Genomic DNA, 27,964 nt, shown 5'->3' on the forward strand with positions numbered 1-27,964 from the left:
CATAGATATCATTGAGTAGCTGATCACAAAGTATTTTGGATCACTAAAATTGCACACATCACTAATTCTGACAGCAGACAGGTAAGTCAGCCAAAACGAAATAGCAGCAGCTGATGTAACTAAGAAGGAGTTAAAGGTACAGACATCGGCACACAATTAGCGAGAGATTAATAGATTCAAGGCTGGATCAGACGCCACCTTTATGGAACCTGCACGCTAAATGATCTATTCAAGTGGGGGGCGTAGGTTATTCTCACGAGTGCCCTGGACGGATGTAGCTGCAGGTTCCGCAGTCCCACTCCCTTCAGGGTCTTCCCTCGATACACTAAGAGCCCAAAGAAGCAGTTTGTCGGTGAAGCAACGAATGAGAGGATGTCTGCACCCAAGCGGGAAATGCAACATAATGACGACACTCAAGATAATGTAGAGGGCGACGGATCCCAAGAGCAAGATAAAAATAGAAAGCCCATGGAGTTTGGATACGGTCACGTAGATGTCTGCCATGAATGCCAGAGGCATTGTAATAAGAGTTACCACCAATGGTAAAATTGATGCTCCAATGGCAGCTTCCCTCACGTAAGGATCAATAGCAGCTATCCAAGAGAGCATGGTGAGTGCCAGCCATGATCGAGCTATACATGGCTAGGGAGTTACTAATAACAAAGACATTGTACATGGCTTTGTGGAGCTATATGGGGATTCCAGCATCTGGGTCAGAATAATTATATTCTCCGGGAACGGAAAAACCAGAAGTGAAAGTGACAGAGACCATAAGCGCCACCACGACCAGGAGAGCATCCACTGCTTCCTTCAATAATTCCGATTTTAGTGGTCACGGTCGTTTACGTGAGCTCCGACCGGTTGGCTAGCAGATAGCAAATTCTCTATCTCTCGGTGTTTCAACAGATTTCAAAATTATTTTCGTGAACCTCTACAAGTAGTGAGTCAAAAATAAACAAAGAAATAAAAACATTATGATCCTGGCAACTATATTACAGATCTGGGCGAGAGCACACTAATTGACATGCCTCGTTAACTTTGTGTTCTAGTTTTGTCTCTGATTGGTGTAACAATTTGCGATGTATGATTACCCGTGAGAAAAGTGTAAAAGGTTGTACCTTCCGGATTGGAGCACCACTTTCTTTAATGTCCTACACTACCACATCCAGAGCCGTCATGTTATTGTTATTGACCAGCTTATTATCAACTCTTTTGTCTCGTGCAAGAAGCAGGACCGAAGGTTGGTAGTGCAACGCAGTCAACTGCAGAGGTGTGTTCCCATCCAAATCTCTTGCATTTATGAGGTGACCGAATTTGGGACTTTTCAGTATGTGTTCGACAGTTGCAATGCTTCTGTACCTCGCTGACACGTGAAGAATTGACGCAGAGAGAAAGCGTAAATTTGGAACAACTCCAAAGAACTCGAAATTTTTATTCAATAATACTGTGCTCTTGATTACAAGACGGACATCTTATATATAGAGATAGGACTCCTAATACTAATGGAAACCGAATAATTAAAGAAACTGCCTGAATGGTAATATAGGAAAGCGCCTAAATGATAATATAAGAAAGCGCCTTCTTGGTAATATAGGAAAGCGCCTAACTGATAATATAGGAAAGCTGCCTAAATGATAATATAGGAAAGCGCTTGAATGGTTGTTTTCCCCAAAATCGAGAAAAAGCTGCCGAGATTTCCGATGATTACGGCGATCACATTGTTCAAGATAATCACAGGCTAAGCTGTTCTACATCATTCCCTCCCTCTTCGGAAAAACTCGCCCTCGAGTTATGATCAGGATAGAGGGGTGTATCAGAAGCATGATACTCAAATAAGTCTGTCACATTAAATGTAGGGGAAATGTTGAGATCACACGGAAGTTCAACTATATAGGCATTATCGTTGATCTTCTTCAGGATGCGGCAAGGACCAATCTTCTTGTGCTTCAGTTTATTATAGGTACCTACAGGAAAACGCTCCTTTCGTAGGAAAACCATTACCTCATCGCCTACCTCAAAAATTTTCGAACGTCGCCGTTTGTCAGCATCCTCCTTATACTTTGAATTAGAAGCAGCCAATTGACTAGCCACAGCAGCTTAGACTTCATTAATTCTGGTTGCCAAATTCTCTGCCGCGACACTATAGCCTGGAATCTTGGGCAAGGGAACCAAATCCAGAGTATGTTGTGGTGTACGCCCATAAACGACCTGAAAAGGGAGATGTACCGGTAGAGCGGTTAACCGAGTTGTTGAAGGCGAACTCAGCAAGAGCAAGATACCGGTCCCATTGCTTAGGCATATCACTACAGAGGCAGCGAATGATGTCCGCCATAGTATGATTCACAACTTCCGTCTGACCGTCCGTTTGGGGATGAAAAGAACTACTATACTGTAAATCAGTCCCAAACAAATGCCATAAAGTACGCCAAAAATGGCTCAGAAATTTCGTGTCACGATCGGAAGTGATTGTCTTCGGCACACCATGGAGACGGACTACTTCACGAAAGAATAAACTTGCCACATACGAAGCATCCGAAGTTTTCTTACAAGGGATGAAGTGCGCCATCTTTGAAAATCGATCAACCACCACGAAAACAGAATCTAAACCCCGTTGAGTGCGAGGAAGTCCCAACACGAAGTCCATCGATATGTCTACCCAAGGACCCGAAGGAATAGGCAATGGGGTATAAAGACCAGTGTTCTGAGAGTGGCCCTTAGCGGTCTGGCAAATGTAGCATTTACTGACAAATCGCCCCACGTCTCGCTTCAGTTGAGGCCAATAGTACCGCTCCTCCACCAAGGCTATAGTTTTATCTCGCCCCAAATGTCCGCCGAGAGTACTACCATGAAGCTCTCGAATGAGTTGTTCACGTAAGGAACCACGTGGAATGCATAATCTATTGCCAAAGAACAATAAATTTTCTTAAATTATCATATCGCCATGACAACTTGTTTCAGAACACTTTTCCCATATCTCACCAAAATCATCATCCTTAGGATAAAGAGAACATAGGTGATCAAAACCGACAACATCAATGTGCATGGTCACGAGTGTCGCAGCACGTCGACTCAGCGCATCTGCCACTTTATTTAAATGGCCTGCCTTGTGACGAAGCACAAAATTAAATTGTTCCAGAAAAGAAACCCATCGTGCATGCATTCGATTTAAGTGCTTCTGACTCTTGATATATTTAAGAGCCTGATGATCGGTATTAAGAACATATTCCTGATGATAAAGATAGGACTGCCAATGTTTTATAGCTCGCACGACAGCATAATATTCCTGCTCATACGTCGACCAACGCTGGCGAACTTCATTAAGTTTTTCACTAAAGAAGGCTATAGGCTTACCTTCTTGGGAAAGGACAGCGCCAATCCCAACGCCGGAAGCATCACAGTCCAGCTCGAACACTTTCTCAAAATCAGGGAGCATCAATACCGGCGCCGTGGAGAGCTTTTCTTTTATAAGAGCAAAACTGGCCGAAGTTTCATCTCCCCAATGGAATTTGCCCTTTTTTAAACAGTCAGTGATCGGGGCCATAATAGTACTGAAATCTCGAATGAAACGCCTATAGAACGTTGCAAGACCATGGAAACTTCGAGCCTCGCCAACATTCTTTGGAACTGGCCAATTGCGAATCATAGCCACCTTATCTGCATCAACGTGAAGTCCATCCGCGCCAACAACAAAACCCAAAAACAAGAGGCGTTCTGTCATGAAGCTACACTTTTTCAGATTAATGAACAATTTATTTTGCTGCAAGGTTAGTAGGACATCCCTCAAGTGCTCCATGTGTTGACGCCCATCCGGACTATATATGAGTATATCATCAAAGAAAACTACCACAAACTTGCCAATAAAAGGTTTGAGAACCTGAGTCATCAAACGCATGAAAGTACTAGGTGCGTTAGTGAGTCCAAACGGCATGACAAGCCATTCGTACAATCCCGCACTTGTCTTGAAGGCCATTTTCCATTCGTCGTCGGGGCGGATGCGAACTTGGTGGTATCCACTTCGAAGGTCGATTTTCGTAAAAATCCGTGATCCAGAAAGTCTGTCTAGCATATCATCAAGTCGTGGAATCGGAAACCTATACTTGACAGTAATCCGGTTAATGGCACGACTGTCTACACACATACGCATGGTGTCGTCTTTCTTTGGCGTGAGAAGCGCAGGAACTGCACATGGACTTTTGCTTTCACGCAAGAAGCCCTTTCGAAGGAGCTCTCCCACCTGCTCCTGTAGAATCTGATTATCCTTCGGATTCATTCGATAATGCGGCAAATTAGGAAGACTAGCACCTGGAAGAAAATCAATCTCATGCTGGATATCCCTCAAAGGAGGGTAATCCGTCAGGTAAATCCTCAGGCATAACATCACTGAATACCTTTAATAAGGGCTTAAGAATGTCGGGAACACGAACCACAACTTGCTGGTCGCCCTTGTCCACAATCATATACATCCCTTCAAGCTTTCGGATGTTCATCATAACCCCTGCATTCTGCTTCTTCACAATCTGAGGGGAATTACTCTTCGGTCTCAAAGTAATTTTAGTCCTTTTCCACACAAAAGAATACGTATTCTCCCTAGCTCGGTGTGTAGCATCAACATCATATTGCCATGGTCGACCCAGTAAAACATGACACGCATCCATCTCCACAACATCACAGACAATAGTATCTTGATATGATTTTCCGATTGAAATAGGCAAACGGCATAATTGGTTTACCTTAAGTTCTGCTCCCTTGTGTATCCACCCGATCGTGTAGGGCGCGGGATGCGGCTCCGTCTTTAGTTGCAAGTGATCCACCAAGGCCTTTGACACTATGTTCTCGCAACTTCCGCTGTCAATAATGATATCGCATACTTTGTTGTTGATAGTACAGCGAGCGCGGAAAAGCTGATTCCGCTGGGTATCTTCTGTCCGCAGAGTAAGCAATAGACGACGCACTACACAATTAACTTGCTCACCCACTTCATCTTCCACTCCCACTTCTTCTTCCTTTTCCCAATCTTCCTCATACACATCTTTGTCATGTTCAACGATATTAGCCATTCTACGACGAGGACAATCGCTGGAACAATGGCCTAACTCGTTACACTTGTAGCACCTGATCGGTTGGGTCTTGGCATATGGATTCTGGGTATTATGATTGGGAGTGCGATTGTTTGTTGCGACTGCTTCCTTAGGCGTCCCACTAGTACCCCCTGGAACTCGGCTCGAATCAGGTGTTTGTTGACTAGAACTTGCAATATCAGGCTGTCTTCCTTTCCCGAATGACCCACGACCCGAATAATTGCTACCACGAGTACTAAGGCTAGTCCGCTCCAATTGCACCTCAATTTTTCGCGCCATATCCTGGGCGTCTTCGACAGAGAATAGTCGATGCAAAGAAACCCGATCCTGAATATTAAGTCGCAAACCATTAATGTACCTAGCAGTTTGTTGTGCCTCGGACTCATCCAGGTTATTACGAGCGGAGAGTCGAAGGAACTCTTCCGTATAAGCTTGGACCGATCTATTCGATTGTCGGCAATTTTGGAATTGCTGAAATAACAGTTGCTCATAGTCCGTTGGGAGGAACCTCTTCTTCAACTTCTGTTTCATCTGACCCCAAGATCGAATAGGAGCCTTGCCTTGTCGACGTCGCGTCAATTGAGTTTGTTCCCACCATGCTGAAGCGCCACCCTTCAACTTGTACGCCACAAGTTTCACTTGGCGATTCTGGTCAATATCCATAGCGTCGAAGAATTTCTCGACCTCCCAAAGCTAATCAAGGAAATCTTCAATATCCAAATTCCCATTGAAAGTAGGGAGATCTACCTTTAGTTGATATTGCTCAGGATCTCGTCGATATCCTCCCTGATGTCGATTCCCACGAACATGCTCCTCCTGGAATCCCCTGTATCGGCGACCACCACGAATCTGCATCTCCTGAAAATCATCGTCTTCGTCTTCCGTATCCTCGACATAGTCTTGACGGCTATGTCGGGGAATTCCTCCACGCCCCATAGCATCTTCGGGATCACGAACGACGGGAATTCGCTCGATTTGGAAGAACGCCGGGCGCATGGTTTGTGGACAAACGCTGGATGGCATCAAGGATCTCTTGAAACCTCCGATCGGTTTGATCCATGAACTGATTGAACTCAGCCCGCGTAATAGGCTCGTTCTCACGGTCCTCAGCAGCGGGGAGATTGACATTCACGTTATTCACCATCGTCACAGGAGAAACCTGCTTTGATACCAAATGACGCAGAGAGAAAGCGTAAATTTGGAACAACTCCAAAAAACTCGAAATTTTTATTCAATAATACTGTGCTCTTGATTACAAGACGGACATCTTATATATAGAGATAGGACTCCTAATACTAATGGAAACCGAATAATTAAAGAAAGCGCTTAATGGTAATATAGGAAAGCGCCTAAATGATAATATAAGAAAGCGCCTTTACTTGGTAATATAGGAAAGCGCCTAAGCGATAATATAGGAAAGCGCCTAAATGATAATATAGGAAAGCGCTTGAATGGTTGTTTTCCCCAAAATCAGAAAAACTGCCGAGATTTCCGATGATTACGGCGATCATATTGTTCAAGATAATCACAGGCTAACTGTTCTACATCAAGAATGTTTTGTACCAGCCCAGTTAGAAACTTTGCAGGGTCTCACCACTGCTCAAGTCGCTCCTCAACAATCCTGTTGCGATCCGTAATGCAGGCAACATGGGTAGGAAGATAGCCCGCGATGTGTTGCTCCTGGGCGCTTGTTGGGCACTTCTCCATCAAGAACTCGACTCCATCGAGATACTTTGTGTATGCTGCAAGATGGAGTGGAGTGCCTTGTCTTGCATCTCTCAATTGAAATAGCCATGGCTTTTTTTCCCACATCTCAGTCAGCATATCTAAACATAACGCAAGAAGTAAATCATTGGGACGTACATGATGTCTGTAATTTTTCAGTAGGGGTTGATCCCGTTCAAGATAATCCATAATATCGGGAGTTGACTCACAATATTGCCCCATAGAGTAAGGTATCATACCATATGTACACGTGCCTCATTAATCTAGACTTTGCTTGTGACACTTGATTTTTCCACCACCAGGGGAAACCAAAATGAAGAAAACAAAAGAGTGACCAAGAAGATCAAAAAATAAGCTGAGAGCACGACAGTAGGGTTTACCCTTTCTCCGGTACATAATGGCGAGATGAACGGGTGACATTCCAAAGACCCTTGCACTCTCTGATCTCCTCTGGTCTTCGCCATCTTTTTGCGCTTCCAGCAAGAGCTTGAGAACCTCCAAGTCCTCTGTTTCGACTGCTTGGCACCATGGAGACTTGCTTTCCTTATTCTGACGATACAGCGGATTGGGGTCTTTACTCACCAGTTGACGGATCACCTCGTAATGGCGATTGCTCACGGCCTCGTGCAGAGCGGTGTTGCCGCAGCAACCAGTGCATGTTGGGTTCCCCCGGGGAAGGAGAAGCTCCACCGCAACGGTTTTCCCCTGCTCTAGCCGCAATGTGCTGCGGCGTCTCTCCTCTGGAGTTCTTACAGGAGATCAAGTCTTCAGGGACGAAATCGATGACTGCTTTGACTTTATCATTGTTCTCTGAAGTCCAATTATGTCAGGTTAATTTGAGTGCGAAAGTTTGAGAATTAAAATGCACGGTCACAACCTTTTTAATATACGTGCCACAGCGTGAAGCAGCGAATTCTTGGAGGGGCTGCGTAGTCCAAGAACAATGGGCAACGACACTCTTTCCCCATGATGTAGCTAGCAAGGATCACCTAGAGGGGGGTGAATAGGTGATCTAAAACAATTTTAGCAAATTTATGCGGAAACAAAGTAAATCACATAAGAGTCTGAATAAAATTCAGATTCAAGACAGATTATATAGACGTTGCTCTTGATGTGCGGTATGTAAAGTAAGAGTTAAGGGATAGAAAAGCGCACACGGGTTTATAGTGGTTCGGCTTATAGCAAGCCTACGTCCACTCTCCCACGCTTACGACCCTCTTGTTGGATTTCACTATGTAATCAAGAGGAATTACAACTTCTGAGAGTCAATACTCTTGTGTATGATAGGACTCTCTATCTCACACAATCACTCTTACAAAGTATCCCTTAAGATCTTAATGTTTTGCTCGGAACGACAAGAGAAATGATTGGAGTATGCTCGGACTTTGGACTTGTTGATTCTTGATTACGTATTTCTTCTTTGCTCGTTGATCTCCTTAAATACTCCTCTACTTCCAAAACTAGCCGTTTGGACAGCATTCAGAGGATCATCTTCCAATCTTTACTTTGGACAGATTTGTATACAAAAGATTGAGTAGCCGTTGGATAACAGATTCTGAATCCCGCTGATTCTGATCGCCCATACAATCAGAATCTTGGTTTCCATAAGTAGAGCTTTGTCCGTTGTAATGCATTCCTGTCGTGATGTTTGATTGTCAATCAATTTGATTTAGATTGAGACAATCAGAACATTCCTTCTGTGAAATCCATGCCAGATCACTAGCTGTTGTGTTACGTTCTGAATTCTGCGTCTGAAGAAATTCTGCGTCTGCATCTGAAGAACTTCTGCGTTTGCGTCTGAAGAATTTTTGCGTCTGAATAATTTCTTAGTTTAAATTTCAGAACTTCGATTATGTGGGTCTTCATAACCATACTTGACAGATTGTAAAGTCTGAATAACTTTCTTCTTATCTTCCAGAATATACAGTCCTGGAATCAAATTGTTCAGAATAAGTATCAGATTTACAATAACATAGAAGGTTTTGTCATCTTCAAAATCAATAGGAGTTTTCCTCAACAATCTCCCCCTTTTTGATGGTGACAAAACTTTCTTGCAGTTTGAATTATTTTGAAAATGAATAAACATATTAAGCTCAAGAAACATAGATTGAAAGAGCAAACTCTGTTGATATCTGTGTCTTTCTTTCCTTTTGAATATAACCTGCAAATCTGCACATAATTTCTCCCCCTTTTTGTCATCAACAAAAAGAATAATAATTGACAGAGTAATGCATTGAGATTAAGTAATCAACCAGTCTAACAAAAAGTATGAGATATATTACAGACCAATTTAAAAAAATTGAGAGAAAAGTTGAAAAACAGGCTATTTCTTAGGAGTACGAATCAGTTGAAAATTTTCCAATATTGAGACAGCCTCCTCAATCTTTGAACTACATTGACTTATGGCCTTATCCATGTTGGATGAGCACATAGTAATGGCTTCTTCTAATTCTGCTTTATCTGCTGCTGCCTGTAGTTGTTGAGCCTTGGTGTTTTCCTCAACAATGTTATGTAGATTATGAGATGTTGTTCTAGAACGACTTGCTTTTCTTTAATCTCAAGCGGAATGGAGAGGATGTTACGATTTTCGGATGGGCGACCTTGGACATGATCTTCCTCAGATTGATTGTACTCTGTTGCTGTTTCTGGCGGATTCTCCCCCTGAACAGGTGATGGATCTTCAGAAACATGTTCTGTATGAATGGATTCTGAAACCTTGGGATCTGGTTCAGCAACATGTTCTGATCCTCCTGTTGCAAAGTGTTCAGCTTCTGCTTCATCATTTTCATCTTGCAGAAGAATTTTACGCTTTTTGCTATACACTTTTATTGGGGTTGGAGAGTCAGGCTGCTTGTTGGCTGAACTTGTTCTTTTCCTTTCCTCCTTTTCTTTCTGAACTTTCTTGCCAACTGACTTTTCAGCCTCCTTTCCTTTTACTCTTTCCCTCATATCTTCAAATTTTTTTATTTTGGAGAGCATTCGTTCTCCAACAAACATACGATGAAGCATAGTTTTTTGCAACTCACCAGGAATAGATAGATTTAGAAACATGAAGATTCGAGAGATTAAAGCTCCATATGGCAAATGACCTTTATCCTTCTGTAATGCTCTGTACATATGGAATATAATAAGGTGAGGGAGAGAAAAGGATTGACTTGTCAAGATAGCCCAGATGAGCTTGATCTCTGATTTTGACAGATCAGTTTTTGAGGCATCCTTAGGCTTCAAGCAGTTTATTATGATCTTATGTAAGATCACAGATCTTCTGGATAAGTCAGAATAAGAGAGATGTCGTTTTGATCCTTGAGCAAAATTCGGATTTTCAGAAGCTACCTGAGAAGCCTCTTCAAGAGTTACTGCCAATGGAGTAAAAGTGGAGTGTGTGGCTCCAATTATCCTTGCCAACTCATGTGCCTTTAAATCAACCTTCTTGTCACCAATAGTAAACTGTATCCAATTTGGTGACAGAATTGAAAAGATTGGAATAAAAGTAGGCAGTTAACTCAGCATAAGTATGGGCAGATTGAAGACAAAATTCATAAATCCCCAACTTCTCAAACAGGTGCTGTACAGAAATGCCAGCCTTATTCAGATATTCGAAATCCACAGTTCGATTGTTCATTACTCCTCTAGCAAGTAACAACTTGTAGTACATTTGATGCGCAGTGCTTCTGAACAAACCTCCTGATTCGGGCAAACCAGATGCTATTCCCACTTTCATCTCAAAAGTCTCAAAGAATCGTGCATCATCATCAGGAATAACAAATTTTGAAGCACTAGATGACTTAGGGCTTACTTGAACCGATTTCTTTTCAGAAAGAGTTGAAGCTTCTCCAACTTTTTCTTTGCCCTTTCGAGAGGAAGTCTCTTGTGGAGTAGAACGAGTTGGAACTTGTCCAGATTTAGTGCAGTAATCAGTATAGGTTTTCACAAGGTGAGTTTCAGAGCGAAGATTGTTGTCTTTCAGACAAGCACAAAGAGCCGACTCAGAGGCATTGAACCTTTTCAACCTTTGATAGTGTTCCCACACATGTTTAATGCTTTTGAACCGAAAATCAGTTTTACCAGATGATTTTGGAGGAGATGATCGCTGAGGTGTTGACGCTTCAGAAGGGTCTGCAGGATGATCGGATTCTGAGTCTGAAACTTCCAAATATTCCGCCGATGCAGTAGACTTTGAGTCTTGATTGAGAATACGGGACGATCTTCTACGGGCCACCATCTTGACCGGCATTATGATCACTTTTGGAGACGAAAGTTTCGATCTTTGGAGGAAGAAGAGGAGACTCTCTGAATATCGGAAGGGTTTTGAGATAGAAAGGTCGTACTGATAGGGTTTTGAAAAGAGAAGGACGGATTTAAAAAGGAGGTGGATAATTTTTGGAAAGAAAAGTTACTTTTAGAAAATAAAAAAATATTCCAAGTAAGTAGGAAGAAAAAAATACTCTTGGAAGCTTAACAAAACAGGATGATATTATAACAATATATTAAGCACAATTTATCAGATAAATTAGAATACATACCTGATTTGCTTCCATAAATAACGATTATAAAAATATCCTGTCAAACATGCCAAAAATATACCCGCCAAAATTTGAATAATGAACGTACCTTTTATTGTGAGTCTGAAAAATGTTCAGACTGAGAATACTTGAGTCTGAAAAAAAATTCCTGTCTATCAAATACTTCAAGAAAAAGGATAAGTGATACACAGTTTGTCTCTTATAAACTCAAAAGAAGATTTGTCAAGAGGTTTTGTAAAATATATCAGCTAATTGATTCTTAGAATCAATAAATTGAATATTTACATCACCATTTTGAACATGATCTCGAATAAAGTGATGCTTGATTTCAATATGCTTAGCTCGAGAATGAAGAATTGGGTTCTTTGTCAAATTGATTGCACTTGTGTTGTCACATTTGATTGCAACACTTGATTCTACAATATCAAAGTCTTGTAATTCTTTGCTTCATCCACGGAATACGTGCATGACAAATTCCCAATGCTACATATTACGCCTGGCGTAGAAAGTGCAAGCGTATTACGCTTCTTTGAGTACTAGGATACCAACATATTCCCAAGCAGTTGACATGTACCTGAAGTACTTTTCCTGTCCACTTTACATCCAGCTAAATCAGCATCAGAATATCCGGTAAGAGTAAAATCTGAATCTTTGGAATACCAAAGACCTAACATTGGATATGTTCCAACGTATTTGATTATTCTCTTTACTGCAGAAAAATGAGATTCCCTTGGGTCTGATTGGAATCTCGCACACATACTGAGACACTAAAAAGAATGTCGGTCGAGATGCGAGTTAGATATAATAAAGAACCTATCATGCTTCTATATACCTTCGATCAACCTTTTTACCATTTTCATCTTTGTCGGTTTGGATGAATGAGACATGGGGATGTACTGTTTTCTTGCAATTCAGTAATCCAAACTTCTTGATAATCTCCTTTGCATACTTCTCTTGGCAAATGAATGTACCATCTTTGGTTTGTTTCACTTGAAGGCCAAGAAAGAATGATAATTCTCCCATCATACTCATCTCGAACTCATTCGCATATTCTTTGAGAATTCTTTGCATAGCGAGTTCGTTAGAGGATCCAAAATTATATCATCAACATAAATTTGAACAAGTAGGAAATCCTTACCCTTTTTCTTAACGAATAAAGTTGTATCAACCTTACCTTTGGTAAAACCATTTTGCAGAAGGAAATTACTTAACATTTCGTACCAAGCTCTGGGTGTTTGTTTCAGACCGTAAAGAGCCTTCTTGAGTCTGTAGACATGATCAGTCTTTCTTGGTTCTTCGAAACCAGGTGGTTGTTCCACATATACTTCTTCTTTGATGTATCCATTCAGAAAGACACTTTTCACGTCCATCTGAAACAATTTAAAATTATGGAAACAAGCATAAGCTAATAGTAGCCGAATGGCTTCTAACCTTGCAACTGGTGCATATGTTTCATCATAATCTATGCCTTCTTCTTGAGAGTAGCCTTTTGCAACCAGTCTTGCTTTGTTTCTTGTAACTTTCCCTTTGTCGTCCAGTTTGTTTATGAATACCCATTTTGTTCCAATTACTGGATGATTTTTGGGTCTTGGCACAAGCTCCCATACTTTATTGATTCTGAACTGCTGAAGTTCCTCTTGCATAGCATCGATCCAGCTTTCATCTGATAAAGCTTCACCAACTTCTTTTGGTTCTATTTCTGATATCAATGCCAAGTTGCTGATGTTCTCTTTGTGTTTGGATCTTGTCTTGATGCCATCTTCTATTTCTCCAATGATGAGGTTCTTCGGATGACTGGATTTATGTTTCCAGTTTTTGTCAAATCTTTCCTTATGAAAATCTGCAGACTCTGAACTTTCTGGTTGAGTCTGTATTGCATCTTCTTTTCCTTCTGATACTGATTGTTGATGATCTTCTGATGATTCTTGAATGTTGGGAGATGATTTAGATTCATCTCTATGAGTCTGAATGTTTTCTTCAAACCTTACATTCATTGATTCTTCAACAGTCTGAGAGTTTTTGTTGAAGACTCTGTATGCTTTACTTGAAGTAGAATATCCAAGGAAAAATCCTTCATCTGCTTTCTCATCAAACTTACCAGTGCGGTCATTTGGATTTTTCAGAATATAGCATTTACAACCAAACACACGAAAATATGTAATGTTGGGCTTTCTACCTTTGAAAAGCTCATAGGGAGTTTTCTCAAGAATAGGTCTGAGAAAAGCTCTGTTAATGATATAACATCTTTGTAAAAACTGCATCTGCCCAGAAATGAAAAGGAATTTTGCTTTCAATCAACAGAGTTCTTGCCATTTCTTGCAAAGAACGATTTTTCCTCTCCACAACACCATTTTGTTCTGGTGTATAAGGAGTAGAAAAATTGTGTTGAAAGCCATTTTCCTCACAAAATTCTGAAAAACTTTGATTTTCAAATTCTCCCCCATGATCAGTTTTAATGCAGGAAATGGAATAGCCCTTTTCATTCTGAACTCTTTTTGCAAATTTTGAAAAATATGAAAGTGCTTCATTTTTATGAGCAAGAAAGAACACCCAAGTAAATCTTGTGAAGTCATCAACAATAACTAAACAATATTTCTTACCACCAATACTACGTGTTCGGTTGGTCCGAATAGATCCATATGAAGAAGGCTTGCAAAGCACGATTAGTGGAAACATGATGTATAGACTTGAAAGAACTTCTTACTTGTTTTCCTAGAGTACGGGCATTGCATAACTCTGTTTTCTTGTATTTCAAATCTGGTAGACCTCGAACCAGTTTCTTGTTTGAGATCTTTGAGATTTGTTTCATACTGATATGCCCCAATCTTCTATGCCATAAATCTTCATCCTCTTTGATTGAGATCAAGCAATGAGTGGAGATTGGATTGACATCTAGAAGATAGATATTGCCATGTCTTCTTCCTGTAAATGTTTGAGAAGAATCTTTGCTTGTCCCTGAGCATGTATCTTCTTGAAAGTTGATTCTGAAACCTGTATCACATAGTTGGCTTATGCTTATCAAGTTGTAGTTGAGTCCTTTCACCAAAGAGACATCATTGATTGTAAGTCCTCCAATTTCTACTGTTCCTTTGCCAACAATTTTTCCTTTGGTATTTCCTCCAAAAGAAACTTTTCCACCATTCAGACTGTGTAGATCAGCAAATATGCTTGGATCTCCTGTCATATGTCTAGAACATCCACTGTCTAGGTACCACTTCCTTTTTCTCTTTGTGGTAACCTGCAAAAATCACAACATCTCAAGTTTTCTTTGGTACCCAAATTTGTTTGGGTCCTTGAGTATTAGTATACGCTGTCTTAACAAAATCTCTTCTAACAGGTCTCCAGACCTTAGGACATTCATTCTCAAAATGTTGTGGATCTCCACATTTTGAGCACCTGAGTGCACTTCGGCCAACAGGTTTTACAAAATTCCTTTTGAAATGATTTTTATAAGCTTGTCGAGGAGGTCTTTGTTTTAATCTCTCCTTGACCTTTGGAAAATCAATCAAGCTATCACTTTCCTTCACAAATCCGAGACCAGATTTGTTGTAGTAAGGAATTTGAATAGAAAGGATATGCTTCAAGGTTTCTGAACCCTTTGAAAACTTGGAAGTAATTTCTGAAACTTGCTTTTTCAAAACCGCATTTTCTTTGGAAAGAAAATCTCGACTTTCCTTGACGTGATGAAATTCTTTTTGAAGGAAATCGATTTTTTCTTTTTGTGAAACATCCTGTTGCCTCAGTGATGAATTTTCCTTTTTCAAAGAAGAGATGCATTTAAGAGCAGTCTTGAATTCAAAGCATAATTCATCAATGTAATTTGATACTTCAATAGGCATGTCAGAATGTTTTACCTCAATCTCCACCTTGGGATCGGAATCGAATCGAGTGCGAGTCGACTTAGCCATTAGACGAAATTTGAGATATCTTCATCACTTTGTCTTCACACTCTGTGTCACTCCAAGTTTTCGCTTTTAAGGCCTTCTTTGCTTTCTCAAACTTGGTCTTCTTTTTCAGAAGTGGACAATTTGGCTTGATATGTCCACGTTTCTTACAGTAAAAGCATATAACATCTTTCGATCTATCGGTTTCATCGAAAGATTTCTTCTTCTCAAAAGGCTTCTTACCTTTGAGGTTTCTTCCTTTGATCTTCATTTTCTTATACTTCTTTATAAAGAGAGCTAGTTCTTCATCATCAACGTCTTCATCTTCAGAATCTGCATCAGAATCAATGTTAGTCTTCAAAGCAATTGATTTATTACCTTTGGATTCAATCTCCTCATTCCGTTTCTCAGTCTCGTATGATTGAAGAGTTCCAATTAACTCATTCACTGATAGAGGCTTGATCCTTTGTGTTTCTCGAAGAGATGTTTTGATGGTATCCCACTGATTTGTCAGTCCTCTCAGGAGTTTGTTGACTTTCATTGCATCCGGAACTGGTTGTCCTTGATAAGCAAGACCGTTTACTATATCAGTAAACCTGTCATACAAATCAGCAATTGATTCTCCAGGCTTCATTTTGAATGATTCATATTGACCAAGCAAAAGATTGATTTGAGTTTCCTTGGCTCGATCTGTTCCTTCATAAGTGACAAGGAGAGTATCCCAGATTTCCTTAGCTGATTCACAAGCAGCAATTTTTTTATATTCAATAGGAGATAAAGCACAATAGAGAGAATAAATTGCTTTGGAATCTAAAGTTTCTCTTTTGGATATCTCAGTTTGAGATAATGGAGGATCTGTTGTTATGCTTGCTTCTGCCTTTTCTTTTGAACCAGAAGATCTTGGATTGACTCCTCTGATGATGACATCCCATTGCATGTGATCAATTGACTTTATGAATGCCTTCATCTTATTCTTCGAGACACTATATTCCTTGCCATCGAAATATGGTGGTCTGTTGTTGCTCTGTCCTTCAATGAGCCCTGGAGCACCATAGCTAGCTATATAGATCGTTAGCTCAGAAGTAAAACACTTCAATAAATGAGCAACCTTGCTCTGATACCAATTGATGTAGCTAGCAAGGATTACCTAGAGGGGGGTGAATAGGTGATCTAAAACAATTTTAGCAAATTTATGCAGAAACAAAGTAAATCACAGAAGAGTCTGAATAAAATTCAGATTCAAGACAGATTATATAGACGGTGCTCTTGATGTGCAGTATATAAAGTAAGAGTTAAGGGATAGAAAAACTGCACACAGGTTTATAGTGGTTCGGCTTATAGCAAGCCTACGTCCACTCTCCCACGCTTACAGCCTACTGGCTGGATTTCACTATGTAATCAAGAGGAATTACAACTTCTGAGAGTCAATACTCTTGTGTATGATAGGACTCTCTATCTCACACAATCACTCTTACAAAGTATCCCTCAAGATCTTAATGTTTTGCTCAGAACGACAAGAGAAATGATTGGAGTATGCTCAGACTTTGGACTTGTTGATTCTTGATTCTGTATTTCTTCTGCTGCTCGTTGATCTCCTTAAATACTCCTCTACTTCCAAAACTAGCCGTTTGGACAGCATTCAGAGGATCATCTTCCAATCTTTACTTTGGACAGATTTGTATACAAAGGATTGAGTAGCCGTTGGATAACAGATTCTGAATCCCGCTGATTCTGGTCGCCCATACAATCAGAATCTTGGTTTCCATAAGTAGAGTTTTGTCCGTTGTAATGCATTCCTGTCGTGATGTTTGATTGTCAATCAATTTGATTTAGATTGAGACAATCAGAATATTCCTTCTGTGAAATCCATGTTAGATCACTAGCTGTTATGTTACGTTCTGAATTCTGCGTCTGAAGAAATTCTGCGTCTGCATCTGAAGAACTTCTGCGTCTGCGTCTGAAGAATTTCTGCGTCTGAATAATTTCTTAGTTTAAATTTCAGAACTTCGATTATGTGGGTCTTCATAACCATACTTGATAGATTGTAAAGTCTGAATAACTTTCTTCTTATCTTCCAGAATATACAGTCCTGGAATCAAATTGTTCAGAATAAGTATCAGATTTACAATAACATAGAAGGTTTTGTCATCTTCAAAATCAATAGGAGTTTTCCTCAACACCCCGAAGCAATGATCATCCAGGGCTCTGATGAACTCGTCAACGTCCTTCTTCGCGGCCGAGTGTAGCTGAGGATCCTTAATCCTATCGTCTTGTGCAGGATCGTGCTGTCGCTGGCTCGGGAAGGCCCGATTTATTGCTTCCAGTCTCTGCCTTCTCTGCTCCCACTTATCCTGGTCATCTGTAGACAGCTCCACATCCATCTCTCTGCGTGTGACTATGTCTCTGACTTTGAGTGAATTGCCCTGGTGTCCTAGGACTCAAATTTTCCATATTTAGAGCCACAAGCCGAGTTCAACCTGGTTGGCTTTAATGAACCACCCCAACCCACATTTTACCGCCGGGTCCACTTTCTTCCACAAATATTTCCTTAGGACGACCAGTAATAAGAAAGCAAAAAAAATTAAAATTAAAATTTTCCCCTAATAACATTATTACTGTGTTGCTCATCGTCTGATTCAGAACAAAGAAATTAGAGCTAGGTTGGATTTCCTTTCATTCTCTCTTTTGAGTTGAAAGTTATTTGTCCACTTTCTCGGCAAAGTTTCAAATATTATTTCAAAATTTAAAAAATCGGGAAAACAATGACATCGTTGTATGTGTCAATATTTGTAAATTTGAAAACTATTTTAGATACTTCACATTCAATAAAAATCAAATTGCCAAGCAACAATTAAGAAAAAAGTAAAAAGACCAAAGTTCATCGTAATACGAGAAAGAAAAAGAGAAAAAAAAAATCAACCCATAATTTTTTGGACAAAAATGACCCTTCTCCGATGACCGGAACAATCACACGTCCGCCGGCCGGAGAGTTCAGGTCCTTATTTGTGACTGATTTGCCAATTTAAGTTTTTATTTGAGACGAGATCCACTTTGGATCCTTCCATATTCTTATTTGAAATTTTTCCTAATATAAAAGAGAAAAACAGATAAAATCATTAATTGGTGGGTTAAGATTTATTGACCAATGCATCATTATTACATCCGAATTAATAATTAAGGCAAACCGATGTTGATATATTCTCTTGAAAACATTATATTAAATTGAATGAGACAATTCAAATTTTTTTTTTCTAATCAATGTAAACGTATGTGTCTAACAAATGTTAAGCAAAGTGAAAGGGAATGGAATTTTGTGATGATGCAATTCAATTACAAAACTCCATTCTGCCAAACTTTGCTATTATTCATAGATATCATTGAGTAGCTGATCACAAACTATTTTGGATCACTAAAATTGCACACATCACTAATTCTGACAGCAGACAGGTAAGTCAGCCAAAACGAAATAGCAGCAGCTGATGTAACTAAGAAGGAGTTAAAGGTACAGACATCGGCACACAATTAGCGAGAGATTAATAGATTCAAGGCTGGATCAGACGCCACCTTTATGGAACCTGCATGCTAAATGATCTATTCAAGTGGGGGGCGTAGGTTATTCTCACGAGTGCCCTGGACGGATGTAGCTGCAGGTTCCGCAGTCCCACTCCCTTCAGGGTCTTCCCTCGATACACTAAGACCCCAAAGAAGCAGTTCGTCGGTGAAGCAACGAATGAGAGGATGTCTGCACCCAAGCGGGAAATGCAACATAATGACGACACTCAAGATAATGTAGAGGGCGACGGACCCCAAGAGCAAGATAAAAATAGAAAGCCCATGGAGTTTGGATACGGTCACGTAGATGCCTACCATGAATGCCAAAGGCATTGTAATAAGAGTTACCACCAATGGTAAAATTGATGCTCCAATGGCAGCTTCCGTCAAGTAAGGATCAATAGCAGCTATCCAAGAGAGCATGGCGAGTGCCAGCCATGATCGAGCTACACATGGCTAGGGAGTTACTAATAACAAAGACATTGTACATGGCTTTGTGGAGCTATATGGGGATTCCAGCATTTGGGTCAGAATAATTATATCCTCCAGGAAAGGAAAAACCAGAAGTGAAAGTGACAGAGACCATAAGCGCCACCACGACCATGAGAGCATCCACTGCTTCCTTCAATAATTCCGATTTTAGTGGTCCTGGTCGTTTACAGGGCTCCAACCGGTTGGCTGGCAAATAGCTAATTCTCTATCTCTCGGTGTTTCAGCAGATTTCAAAATTATTTTCGTGAACCTCTGCAAGTAGTGAGTCAAAGAATAAACAAAGAAACAAAAACATTATGATTCTGGCAACTATATTACAGATCTGGGCGAGAGCACACTAATTGACATGCCTCATTAATTTTGTGTTCTAGTTTTGTCTTTGATTGGTGTAACAATTTGCAATATATGATTACCCGTGAGAAAAGTGTAAAAGGTCGTACCTTCCGGACTGGAGCACCGCTTTCTTTAATGTCCTACACTACCACATCCAGAGCCGTCATGTTATTGTTATTGACCAGCTTGTTATCAACTCTTTTGTCTCGTGCAAGGAGCAGGACCGAAGGTTGGTAGTGCAACGCAGCCAACTGTAGAGGTGTGTTCCCATCCAAATCTCTTGCATTTATGAGTTGACCGAATTTGGGACTTTTCAGTATGTATTCGACAGTTGCAATGCTTCTGTACCTAGCTGACACGTGAAGAATGTTTTGTCCCAGCCCAGTTAGAAATTTTGTGGGGTCTCGCCACTGCTCAAATAGCTCCTCAACAATCCTGTCGCGATCCATCATGCAGGCAACATGGATAGGAAGATAGCCCGCGATGTCTTGCTCCTGGGCTGTTGTTGGGCACTTCTCCATCAAGAACGTGACTCCATCGAGATACTTTGTGTATGCTGGAAGATGGAGTGGAGTGCCTTGTCTTGCATCTCTCAATTGAAACAGCCACGGCTTTTTTTCCCACATCTCAGTCAGCATATCTAAACATAATGTAAGAATTTCCTAATGTGGGCTTAATTAATTGAAATTAATTGAATTAGTTTGGTCTAATAAAGGTAAGATATATGGGTTTTTAATAAGTCTAATGTGGGGCTAGCTGGTGTGGGCCGAGTACGGCCCGGCCCGTAATAAGAGGGCCCGTGGTCGAAAACTCTATAAATATCGCTCAAGTCCCTCTCCTAACCTTATGATGCACAATCTGACTCACATACGGATGTAGAGAGAACTTTCTTCTCGTGAGTGGCAATCTCATTAGGGCAGTGTTCTAACGAAGGGTATATGAGAGAAACACTTGAGTTCGTGTTCGGAAACCGTCGCAAATTCCGCGTCAAATTTGATGGATTCCAAATCAGGTACGCGAATCGATAATTTCTCCATTAACGTGTTTCGGTTTCTGATTATGGTGATCCTAGGAGTGCCATTTTCGTGGCCAACACATAACGCAAGAAGTAAATCATTGGGACGTACATGATGTCTGTAATTTTTCAGTAGGGGTTGATCCCGTTCAAGACGATCCATAATATCGGGAGTTGACTCACAATATGGTCCGATGGAGCAAGGTATCATACCATATGTACACGTGCCTCATTAATCTAGACTTTGCTTGTGACACTTGATTTTTCCACCACCAGGGGAAACCAAAATGAAGAAAACAAAAGAGTGACCAAGAAGATCTAAAAATAAGCTGAGAGCACGACAGTAGGGTTTACCCTTTCTCCGGTACATAATGGCGAGATGAACGGGTGACATTCCAAAGACCCTTGCACTCTCTGATCTCCTCTGGTCTTCGCCATCTTTTTGCGCTTCCAACAAGAGCTTGAGAACCTCCAAGTCCTCTGTTTCGACTGCTTGGCACCATGGAGACTTGCTTTCCTTATTCTGACGATACAGCGGATTGGGGTCTTTACTCACCAGTTGACGGATCACCTCGTAATGGCGATTCCTCACGGCCTCGTGCAGAGCGGTGTTGCCGCAGCAACCAGTGCATGTTGGGTTCCCCCGGGGAAGGAGAAGCTCCACCGCAACGGTTTTCCCTGCTCTAGCCGCAATATGCTGCGGCGTCTCTCCTTTGGAGTTCTTACAGGAGATCAAGTCCTCAGGGATGAAATCGATGACTGCTTTGACTTTATCATTGTTCTCTGAATTCCAATTATGTCAGGTTAATTTGAGGGCGAAAGTTTGAGAATTAAAATGCACGGTCACAACCTTTTTAATATACGTGCCACAACGTGAAGCAGTGTATTCTTGGAGGGGCTGCGTAGTCCAAGAACAATGGGCAACGACACTCTTTCCCTGAAGCAATGATCATCCAGGGTTCTGATGAACTCGTCGACGTCCTTCTTCGCGGCCGAGTGTAGCTGAGGATCCTTAATCCTGTCATGCTGTCGCTGGCTCGGGAAGGCCCGGTTTAGTGTTTCCGGATCCTGGTCATCTATAGACAGCTCCACATCCATCTCTCTGCGTGTGACCATGTCTCTGACTTTGAGTGAATTGCCCTGGTGTCCTAGGACTCAAGTTTTCCATATTTATAGCCACAAGTCGAGTTCAACCTGATTGGCTTTAATGAACCACCCCAACCCACATTTTACCGCCAGGTCCACTTTCTGCCACAAATATTTCCTTAGGACGACCAGTAATAAGAAAGCAAAAAAAATTAAAATTAAAATTTTCCCCTAATAACATTATTACTGTGTTGCTCATCGTCTGATTCAGAACAAAGAAATTAGAGCTAGGTTGGATTTCCTTTCATTCTCTCTTTTGAGTTGAAAGTTATTTGTCCACTTTCTCGTCAAAGTTTCAAATACTATTTCAAATTTAAAAAATCGGGAAAACAATGACATCGTTGTATGTGTCAATATTTGTAAATTTGAAAACTATTTTAGATACTTCACATTCAATAAAAATCAAATTGCCAAGCAACAATTAAGAAAAAAGTAAAAAGACCAAAGTTCGTTCACCTAAACAACCGATTCCCTCATAAAACTCTCACAAGAAAAGGCTTAAAGCAGCGATCCGTTCATTAGTGCTATAAGTAAGATTGTCCAAGGTGATGCAATTCGATGTAAGTCTTGACTTATGAATCACTGTACAAATTCTCTGCTCCAACGTGGGACTCGTGGTGGTATAAATTCCTTGGTCAAAGCACTTATGGTGTGTTTGGTACGAAGGAATCAGTCCGTTATCCTTTAAACTCGACATTTGCATTATCATCGCGTTCCGCAAAAGCAACGCATCTTGGTTTTTGGTTCATCTATCAAAGAATAATATGGGCAATTATGGAGGTAATAAAAAATAAGCAGAGACAGGGACTCAAAGGATCGCAGATTATGAGCAATAGCGGGAGAAAACAGAACTATTCAAAGGCCAAAAAAAAGGGGAATACAGGTACGTAGTGTTTCCCAAATGCGATTTGCATTTCATCAAAACCTTTTAGCCTAAAAGCCTTTGCATAAAATGTAATGGCAATTCCCGAAACCTCTCCGGAATGCATCCAAACAAAAAAAACAAATAAGTATGACAGAAGCAAATGCAAGTGAAATTCGTGTGAAATAAATATTTGATGATATTGACTGGGTTAGGAGGCGAGACAGGAGAGTAATAGTCTCTTTTTTGTAGAAGCAGAAGAAGGTGGTCTCTTGCAGGCAATTACTTGGCTTCTGAATTTTTTTAGATAATCGCCTGCGTGTGTTCATTGAGCAGTGATGATACATTCACCTCGAACGTGGAAAGGCATTTCAATGTTCGAGCTCAAAACCACAAGTCGTATTTGGATTTTGAATTCCTACTTGAATTGAGTAGTTTTTACAAGCTCAAATTTGAGACTTAGTCTCAACAAACTTCACATTGGCTCGATAATTGAGCCAAGTGACAATCGCTTCGCTAGAACATGATCATCCACTACAAAAAAACTAGGATTTTGCGACGAAAATTTGCGATGAAAAATTTTTCGTCGGAAATTACCAAAGACTTTTGCGACGAAAACTAAATTTCGTTGGAAATTACCAACGAAAAATTGTTCGTCGAAAAATTCGTCGGAAATTTCCGACGAAAAATTTTTCGTCCCAAAATTCGTCTGAATTTTGCGACAAAAAATTTCTGATCGCAAAATTCGTCGGAAATTAGCGACAAAAAATATTGGGTCGCAAAATTCATTGGAAATTTGCGACGAAAAATTTTTCGTCGCAAATTTCCGACGAAATTAGCGACCCAATATTTTTCGTCGCTAATTTCCGACGAATTTTGTGACGAATAATTTTTCGTCGCAAATTTCCGACGAATTTTGCGATGAACAATTTTTCGTTAGTAATTTCCGCTGCGACGAAAAAAAAAATTTGTCGCTAACGAACTTTCGACACGGAAAGTAATTTTTCTGATATCCATCCCCACTGATTCCTTATATCCCCCTCAATGTTCTCTCTCCCTCTCTCTTTCGTTTCTCTCGATTTACCTATCTGTGCACGCGTAAATCAATCTCGGTAAAACTTTTCCGCCGGTAAGTGTCGTGGCTAATTTCATCACTTGATTTGTATTTTTTGGTGTTATTGAAATTTTTTTTTCTCTTCCTTTCTGGTTTGGCTGGTCGCCGGAGACATTGCCGGCCATGGGCCGAGGTCCAGCGGATCGGCCCTCGCCAACGCCCAGATGGGCTAGCCTCGCCATGGCCGGCGAGCTCGGCCCTCGCCAGTGCGGGCGTGGGCTAGCCTCGCATGGGCTGACGGCGAGGGCCGAGCTCGCCATGGCCTCGAGCTCGAGCTCGCCCAGATCTGGGCGAGTTCTGGGCGAGCTCGAGCTCGCCGGCCATGGCGAGCTGGCCCTTGCCGGCATTGGCGAGGGCGAGCTCGAGCTTGCCCGGATCCGAGCGAGTTCGGGTGAGCTCGAGCTCGCTGGCCATGGCGCGCTCGGCCCTCGCCGAGCCTTGTCGAGGCCGAGCTCGCCATGGCCGGCGAGCTCGAGCTCGCCCAAAACTCGCCTAGATCTGGGCGAGCTCGCCGCTCGCCGGTGCCGGCGAGGCCGGCTCGCCATGGCGGCGAGGGCCGAGCTCGCCCGGATCCGGGCGAGTTCGGGTGAGCTCGAGCTCGCCGGCCATGGCGAGCCGGCTCGCCGGCAGCGGCGAGCTGGCCGAGCTCGCCATGGCCGGCGAGCTCGAGCTCGCCCAGAACTTGCCCAGGCGAGCTTGATGGCCATGGCGAGCTCGCCGGTCGCCGGTGGCCGGACAGGTGACCGGCCAAGAAGAATGGAAAAAAAATAAAAAGAAAAGGAAAAGAAAAAGAAAGAGAAAAAAATAAAAAAAATAATTAAAAAAGCATGTTAAGTAATTTATTTTTATTTTAGGTACGTGTCCATTTGAAGGTCTCGTAATCCAAATAAACGTTGCAATTCTCATCAAATTGACCACTTTCTACTACAAAGATTTCAGTCAAATACTTGGTAGGTCTTTTTGACATGGTAATTTTTTCATTTTTTTCAATGTGAAAGTAATTGTTTCATTAAAAACGAAATTTGAATTTTTAGAAATTTATAGTTTTAATTAACAATGTTAAACAATAGATATGATATTTTTAATATTTTACGAGAGTTTTTTTAATTTTTATACATACACAATGCAAAGAGACAGGGGTTGGATGTTTAATAAGAATTTACCTGGACGTCAAGGATTAACTGATGAGTTTCGTATCGGGTTGAAACTATTTTTGGACTTTGCTAGTAGTAAATATGAGTTCATGGATGGAAATAAGTTAAGGTGTCCATATAAAAAGTGCAGTAATGGAAAATTTCAAGACATTGATAAAGTTAGAGAACATCTTTGTAGATTTGAGTTTACTTCGAACTACTATAATTGGACTTACCATGGTGAATCATTTATATCTGATGACGGTTATCGAAAAAACAACCAATTTTTAGTTGGGGAAAAATGTAGCTATTATGACCAATTGAACACATACCAGAGGATGGTGTTTGATGAAGCCGATCATAATTTTGTTTCAGAATCGAATCATGCAAGTACTAGTTTTACTCCTGCACTTGAACAAGTGGGAACTAGTCATGCATCATAATTGGAAGAGGCAAGAGTTACAGGTTTTGATGAGAAAGTGTGTGATCAAACTTTTCAATCTAATCAGTTCTGGGAAGTGTTGAAAATAGCAGATGAACCTTTATGGGCAGGTTGTGACAATCACACGACGGTATCAGTGGCAGTAAGACTATTAAATATCAAGGCAGAGCATAATGTGTTTGTGGATTGCTTCAACTCTTTTGTTGAAGTAATGCAGGAAATAATGTGTCGTGATAACATCATGCCAAGTGACTTTTACGATATGAAAAGGCTGGTGGATAACTTAGGTCTTCCAGTTGTAAGGATTAATGTATGTAGTAGGGGTTGTATGTTATATTGGAGAGATGATGAAAATGCAAAATCTTGCAAATTCTGCAGTCAACCTAGGTACAAGATTAACAGGAGGCAGGGTCGTAATCAGAAACGTAGACCATGTAAGCAAATGTTTTACTTGCCCTTAATCCCCAAGTTGCAAAGGCTTTATGCGTCTCAAGTCACTGCTGAACACATGACTTGGCATGCAAATTATGAAATAGAAAAGGATCTAATGTGTCATCCTTCAGATACAGAGACATGGAAACATTTTGATAGAACATACCCGAGTTTGCGATAGAGCCTCGAAACATCAGGTTAGGTCTGTGTGCTAATGGATTTGCCCCATTTGGAAAATCAGGAAAAAGTTATTCATGTTGGCAAGTTATTTTAACTCCGTACAATCTTCCACCCGGTATGTGCATGAAGACACCTTATATGTTTTTGACATTGATCGTGACTAGCCCGCAAAATCCGAAAAAGTTGATAGATGTTTATATGCAACCATTGATTGAAGAGTTACAACGGCTATGGGATGAAGGTGTCCCTACGTATGACGTTTCTACCGATCAAACATTTGTAATGAAGGCTGCTCTTCTTTGGATGATAAATGACTTTCCAGCTTATGGAATGTTATCTGGATGGAGTACAGCTAGGATCTTAAGATGTCCGATATGTATGGAGAGATCGAAGTCATTCAGATTAAAGTGCGGTAAGAAGCCCAGCTATTTTGACCGTCATAGGCAATTTTTGCCGCTAAAGCATACATTCAGAAGGAATAAAAATGAGTTTATCAAGAATAGGATCGAAAGAACACATCCACCATTGAGGTTGACCGGTGATCAAATTTGAGAGCGAGTGCAGGAGTTTCCAACGGTTGTTGAAAACCCTCACGGGACAACTATTGAGTACGGAAGTACACATAAGTGGACTAAACGCAGTATATTTTGGGATCTACCATATTGGAAGACTCATCTTATTCATCATAATCTTGACGTCATGCACATAGAGAAGAACGTTTTCGATAATGTCATAAATACTGTGATGGATATCACTGGAAAAACAAAAGACAACTTGAACGCAAGAAAAGATATGAGGGATATTTGCGATCGGCCAACACTAGATGTGGACGCAAGCAGCAGGGGACCAAAACCAAAAGCAGTTTATACATTGGACAAGGAGAAGAGACAGGTCATTTGTCAATGGTTGAAATCGGTGCGATTTCCTGATGGATATGCTTCGAATCTAAGGAGATGCGTTGATTTGAATGAATGCAAGTTGACAGGTCTAAAGAATCATGATTATCACGTATTTATGGAAAAACTAATTCCAATAGCCTTCAAGGAACTTCTACCAAACTTTGTTTGGGGCGCCATTATAGAGTTAAGTAATTTCCTGCATGATATTTGCTCAACAGCATTGAAAGTATCACGCATGGAGAAACTAGAGAGAGATATTCCAATTATTCTTTGCAACTTAGAAAGCATACTTCCTCCATCGTTCTTTGATTCAATGGAGCATCTCTTAGTTCACTTGCCTTATGAGGCCAAAGTTGCAGGTCCCGTCCAATTTCGATGAATGTATCCATTTGAGAGGTAAGGTTTTTGTTAAATAAATTTGAAATTACTTCATTATATATTATGTTCCGATAAATTTTTTTCTATTGCAACTAGGTTCTTATACATTTGAAGAAAAAAGTGAAGAATAAGGCATGTGTCGAAGCTTCAATTTGCAATGCATATATTGTGGAAGAAGTGACAACATTTGCATCATACTATTTTGAGCCATACGTGCAGTGTAAGAGGTGGAGAGCAGGAAAAAATGATGAGGGCCCTATTGATCCCAATTGCAAATCATTCTCTATTTTCAATTATTTGGGTCGACCAAGCGGCGCATGTAAGTTTCGGCACTTAACAAGTGAAGAAAAGCAGGCAGCCCATACATATATTTTACTGAACTGTCCAGAAGTTGAGCCATACTTCAAGTAAGTGTACATTTGTAAGTATATGTATTGTGTGTCAAATATTTGCTAATATATAAATGATAGTTGTTAATAGGATTTTCCAAAATTCAATGTTTGGACTACCACCAAATGAGTTTGACCGTTTGTGTGAGAAATAATTTGCAACATGATTCACAACATATGTAAGTTGTATGTGGATGAAATCCAAGTTATTCGAATTTTTTATACATCATATATTAAAATATATATTATTGACATTGCGTATGTGGCCTTCGGTTCAAAGTAATCATGATCATGCGACAGAGCAAGGATTGCTATATCATCTGGCGTGGGGTCCAAAGTCAAGAATACGAACTTGGCCAGCATATTTCATAAATGGATACAATTTTC

The 27,964-nt window shown here is 40.7% G+C and overlaps 2 pseudogenes; both read right to left on the bottom strand.

Annotated features, from left to right (window-relative positions):
• Nucleotides 1-225: 225 nt before the first annotated feature.
• Nucleotides 226-17,591, bottom strand: LOC115663647 (protein ACCELERATED CELL DEATH 6-like; annotated as a pseudogene).
• Nucleotides 17,592-18,801: 1,210 nt separating this feature from the next.
• Nucleotides 18,802-21,718, bottom strand: LOC115668984 (protein ACCELERATED CELL DEATH 6-like; annotated as a pseudogene).
• Between the last annotated feature and the right edge of the window lie 6,246 nt (nt 21,719-27,964).

This window comes from Syzygium oleosum, unplaced genomic scaffold (assembly GCF_021117445.2).
Source record: "Syzygium oleosum isolate NSW1041296 unplaced genomic scaffold, Sole_v2.1 Sole_v2.49, whole genome shotgun sequence".
NCBI classification, from domain to species: domain Eukaryota; kingdom Viridiplantae; phylum Streptophyta; class Magnoliopsida; order Myrtales; family Myrtaceae; genus Syzygium; species Syzygium oleosum.